Source organism: Crocodylus porosus, unplaced genomic scaffold, assembly GCF_001723895.1.
Source record: "Crocodylus porosus isolate Cpor-Errol unplaced genomic scaffold, CroPor_comp1, whole genome shotgun sequence".
In the NCBI taxonomy this organism is placed as follows: Eukaryota; Metazoa; Chordata; order Crocodylia; family Crocodylidae; genus Crocodylus; species Crocodylus porosus.
This window is the reverse complement of record NW_017728906.1, coordinates 180,214,774-180,220,524: the sequence shown is the minus strand read 5'-3', so window position 1 is coordinate 180,220,524 and position 5,751 is coordinate 180,214,774. Positions and strand designations below refer to the sequence as shown.

The following is a 5,751-nucleotide window of genomic DNA, read 5'->3' as shown; positions in this document are numbered from 1 at the left end:
GAGTAGTGGGGTGACCAAATTTGCACATGCCACAAAATTATTCAAAGGGATAGAAACCAAGGAAGACTATGAGGAACTACAGAAGAATCTTGGACTATTAAGCAAATGAGGCACTGAATGACAGATGGAATTCAATATAACTAAGTATAAGGTGATGCACATGGGTAAAAATAACCCAGACTATACCTACATTAGATGTTATTACACAGGAAAACAATCTGGGAGCCACTGTGGACAGTTCACTAAAAACAGTTCTCAGCAGCCATCAAAATGCAAACAAAATGTTAGGAATTAGTTAGAAGGAAATTGTAAACAAAACAGAAAGTATCATTATGCCCCTTTATAAATCCATTGTACATCCACACCTTGAATACTGTGCCCAGTTTTGGTCCCCACACCTCAGAAAGGATATAAAAGAACTGGAGAAGGTACAGAGAAGGGAACAAGGATGGTTAGTGATATAGAGGAGATTCCTTATAAGGAAACTAAAGAGGTGAGGTTGATTCAGTTTAGAAAAGAGACGCTTGAGGAAGGGCATGATAAGGGTTTACAAAATACTAGGTAGTGAAAAGAACAAAAGGAAGTTCTTTTTCATACAGTGCAATTAATGTGACTGAATAAACTCCAGAGCAATTTGGGCTGAAGTAAACTAATCCTGACATCATGGTCTACATATGTGCTTAAGTGCAGTAATTTACTCCGCAATCGGATATCACCTGTGTCGGATGGGAGCATCCAATGACTCTGTAAATCAGTCTAATTGCTGTGCCCGTGTAGATGCTGCTGCTTTATTACACAGTAAATTTGTCTACTGTGCAGTAAAGTGCACCTGTAGGCATTCCCACTGGGTAATGCTGGAAGCTGGATGTGGGAGAGGGACAGGAGAAAAACCCTAGTCAAACTGTTCATTCTCTCTTTCAGCATCCACTCTCTGTCACTGTAAGACAGAGGATAATGGGAAAGATGGACCTATGGTCTGACCTGGTAAATGAAAGTTCTTATGTTTTTATAATTGTCAGGAACAAATTTTGCTCTATCTGTTCTAAAGTCAATGAAATGGCTTGGGATGCAAATCAGGTGTATGTTGTCTCTTTTCATTTGTGCTGCCCTCTTCATTTTTCAGAATGAAAAACAGTAACCAATTAACAGGGTCAACATAGATTTGTTACATTTTGAACATTTTGAAAAATCTACCTTACACAAGAGAACAGCTAAAGGCTATTGGAAACAAAAAAAAAGAGAGAAGGGGAGTTCCTTCAAGTTATATACTTGTAACCTGAGTACACCCAAGGGTGTGCCCTATTCTCAAATGAATGGGATGGGTAGGCAGGAGGAGGTGCTGTGAGAAGGATGGCAGAATTTCAAGCAGATCCCTTTTTCTTCTATAGAGTTAGCCCAAGCACAAAGTTCTTAACGATATACAATTTATTAAGTTATAATATACATAAAAATAAAACTAAATATCATAGACATATTTACACAATGAACACTAACCAATAACCAAGGTCAAACCCTAAATAACACTATTCACAACATCACAATACAACATTTCAATTACAAAATATAAGGCTCAAACATGAACAACCTTAATAACATCTATCCCTTCATATAGTCCCTGACCCATGGCAAGAGATAGTCCTCCTTCCAGTGGGGTCCCTTGCAGGGTGTCCAGAAAGCACCAGGTGCCCCTCCCTTTCAGGCCTTGACTTGGTGGGGGGCTGCTCACCCAGCCCCTTCTCTAGGTTTGACCACCCCAAACATCTTCCCCTGTGGGACCCAAGGGCCCAATGACTCATGCTCCCTCAGGTGGCAGTGGTCAGGGTGCAGCTCAATGGGGTCTCCTCTGTTGGGGTGCCTCTCCAGGCCTATCCTGCACTGCAGTTTTTAACTGGGAAGACATTTAACCTTATTCTAGTATATCTTTGCCTAAACATAAACAAATTGTTAGAAATGGTTTATTCATCCACTGTAGAAACTGTTCTATAAACCATAATTATTTTAAAACAGACTTGTGACATGATAGCATCTCCCTAAATTGGCAGACATTTTGTCCAAATTTTCCCTTATTTGAATTGGATAGAGCTCTACTTATGTAGCCAGAGGTCCTCAACGTTCTCACCCGGCAGGGTTTACGAAGTTCTACAATCAGCCCATGTGATTAATGGATTTTCTTTATAAATGAAGTGAACCAGATACATCACAAAATGCTTTAGAACAGTGAGGGGAAAACTTTTTGGCAGGCATGTCACAAATTTGCCGTGCACCCTCCTTGGGTGGCACTCTAATCCCTTTCTCTACCTGATCTTCTGCTGTGCTGTCTGCCCCCTGTCCTATGTGCTGCTGTGCTGCTTGTCCTCTCCTCGATATGCCACATACAACATGTAGGGTCTGTCTATGTCACTTATAGCACTTGTGCAGCAGATGGCCACTCCCATTTTAGAAGGCTTAGAATTTCTGCCCTGAATACATACATCTTTTTGGGGCCTGTGCAGTTCAAAAAATGCTCTTTAAAGGTACTTTTGTAGTAGCTAAGGAGATTTTCTTCATTCAGTGAAGTAATTAGAATTGTTCCCTTCAAGGCACAGTCAAAGCCTATTAGCAGTATGGTGTCGGGAAGCAGACTTACTGTGCACTATTATCTGTGCAGTACCACTAAAGTATATTGTCTGCTTCTATGATTTCTATGATTTCTATAATGTGATTTGGACTACGGCCAGAGCTAATTTCATCATGAGAAGTTCTGGCCCTGTGACTGACTAGCCTCACTGCTTTCTCTTATCGTGTTAAAGCAGCCAACCAGAGCTACTGCAGGAGGCAAACAGTTTTCTCCTTCTGGCCCACAGGAACCTGAAGACTTTTAGATCGTGGAAGTGAAAAGAAAATGGGTGAGGAAAATAGCCCATGACATGCAGCTGAGTTTCTGCACCTGACTGGCCAACGCTCAGGTTTGTTTTGCACCAGTCAACAAGTTTCACCTCTGTCAGCACAACACAAGGTTGAGGGAGAGCTACTCAGCTTGGACATAATGGGCAGCCGAGCTTCCACACCCAACTGGCTAACACGACACACAAGGTTGAGGGAGAACTACTCAAACTGTACCATCAATTCCATTAAGTTTCAGATTTGGTTAGTGCCTCTCTAGCCCTCATCAATTCTGAAGGGAGTCCTGTCAGTTCCTGTAGTTTCCACATCCTGATTCAGGATGGATCGCCTAGCCCTTGTTATACAATCAAGCAACCACTGCCCAACTGATTAATTAGCCACATTCAACTGAGTGACTAACAGTTAGGCCAGAGTTGCCTGGCAACCCACCCTCAAGGCATCATGTTTTTTGCTATGAGGGGTTAACCCCCAGCAGCGTGTGAGGCAACCTGGGATGGGGAGCGGGGAGCGAAGTCCCTGGGAAGAACTCCCTGTCAGCACTGTACCAGGATTGAGCTACTGACAGGTTTTTCGCTTTCAGCAACTAGTGAGAACCACAGGGACGTACCTGGCACAAACCTGCTGTGACTATGTAACCAAACCCTTTCCCTTAAAGGAGCTGCCTCCTTAAGAGAGTCATACTTCCTCTCACCATTTACCTGAGCTTCACTGAATTTCTTCACTTTGACATTCAGAGAACTGGGCAGAAATTACATCGCATCAACACCCACCGTGGGCCTTTGCAATGCTTTGTTTTAATTAGTGATGCGCATGAGTGGATAAACGAGATTCCCGCTGTCCCCACCTACTATCTATTTCAGCTGGAGGGCCGCTTAATGAGTTTTGACGAGCTGTTGAGGGCCACAATAGTAGCCCCGCCCCTTGACAGGTGTCCAACCCCCCTGGTTGCCATATTGGGACTGGAAGTTCCACCTCCAAACCCCTGACTTTTCCTACTGGTAGTTCCTCCCCTTGCCCCTGGAAGTTTTCCTTTGGAAAGGTGGGGGGAGGATTGTCATCTTGGAACCAGAAAGAAAATAAATCATAATAGCTCAAAAATAAAGTCTTACTCTTGTGTGGGTGTTGGGGGTGAGTGTGTGTATATGGTAGGTTGTGAAGTCTGTATGTGGGTGCGTGGGGTTGTTATGAGGGGGTGTGCCTGTGTGTGGGGGGTGTAGGGTATGTTGGGGTGTGAGTGTGCGTATATGTGGGAAGGTTGGGGGGGTGGGGCAGGGAGTGGGTGTGTGTGGGGTGTCAGGGAGGGTGAAGGGTGTGAAGACCCCCCAGCACACCTGCTCTTATGGTGCACAGCCCCCACTGCTGACAGGGGAGACAGCAGCAGGTGGCAGGACCTCAGGGTGGTCATGAGCTGTGCAGATGCAGCCACTGGGCAGTGCACAGCTCTAGTCAGTTCCTGGATCTGCATGTGGTGGCAAGAAGCAGAGCCAGGCCAGCCTGTCTCTATCAGGTGGGCCTTATGTGCAGGTCCTGGGACTTGTACATCACTGGGGAAGTCCCAGGACCTGCACGTGAGGCCCACATGATAGAGGCAGGCCGTCCTGGCTCCCCTCCTTGCTGCTATATGCAACTCCCAGAACTGACTGGAGCCATGTGCTGCCTGGTGACTGCACCTGCACAGGCCACAGACACCTGAAGGGCCTGCCACCTGGGACCCAGCATGACATGTGGCCCCTGCAAGTGGCGCCAGCCCCAGGGTGACAGTGCAAGTGGCCCCAGTGCTGCCTGAAGTGGCACTACCCTCTGTCATGCCCCAGTGAGCTGAGCAGTTCTTACTACAAGTGTCAAAAGTGGTGGCAGCTCTGAGCCGATTGGGGCTGCTCCATGGGGGGGCTGGCAGCAGCAGGCTCTGAGTGCCCCATGCCTGCTACTGCTGCGAGGGTGAGTTATGGGCCCTGTGTGGGGGGGCTTGGACCCTGCAGGGAATGTCTTTGGGCTCTGCAGGGTACCCACACCCTTTGACTAGCCCCCATATGCAGCAACCCCCCCAGAAATTACCGTCACCCCCAGTCCCTACATACTAGGGACAGCCCCGGGTCAGTCTTGCGCCACTCCTGCTTCGCCAGGCACATGAACTCATCGTGCTAATGCAGCAAGGGACACCATAGAGATGCTCCAGTTGGATGTCACAGCATCTCTGGAGGTCCGAGCCCTGGTTTGCCTCAGGGCAGAGTGAGGAACCATGAGATGTGCCACTTTTCTCCCAGGTGTTTTATTTGGTACCTGGAAATTCAGGTACCAAATTGTGACCCTGCACTGCAAATATGCAGCATGGGAAACATTTTTTCATTTTCAGCATGCCTCTTGTGTCATATCAAACTGGTTTGAGATGCCGTAAGAGGCACATGCACACTCATCTGGATGTGCCCAGAGAATTTAAGATTAATTTATTTCTAATATTAATAATATTGTTATTCCTTGAAATTAATGCACATTTTATCAGTTTTAATAATTTCCTTCATATACCTTAACTTTAGTGTTTTGTCATTTATACCTAACCTGTATTTGATTATAGAATTTCCTATTAAAATATACTTATATTTATGTCCTTGGGTGCTTGATTTTGGTAGGACTGACTCTTCAAATGTTTCAAATGATTCATAGAATGCTTTGGGGGGGCCAACAGGCTGCAGGGGACAGGACATAGTGTAGCAATCTTAAAATGCAACAAAGGAATTTAAGGCGGGATAGATTCATAGATTCATAGATGCTAGGGTCGGAAGGGACCTCAACAGATCATCGAGTCCGACCCCCTGCATAAGCAGGAAAGAGTGCTGGGCCTACATTACCCCAGCTAGATACACATCCAGC

General features: G+C 45.9%; 1 long non-coding RNA gene across 1 annotated transcript in view; it reads left to right on the top strand.

The window, feature by feature from the left end:
* The first annotated feature begins 2,116 nt into the window (after positions 1-2,116).
* The window catches only part of LOC109306340, a 22,301-nt gene continuing 18,666 nt past the window's right edge, over positions 2,117-5,751 (top strand). The window contains exons 1-2 of the long non-coding RNA XR_002099950.1: positions 2,117-2,127; positions 3,475-3,684. This is a non-coding gene — a long non-coding RNA (uncharacterized LOC109306340). The remainder of the gene's footprint in view (positions 2,128-3,474; positions 3,685-5,751) is intronic.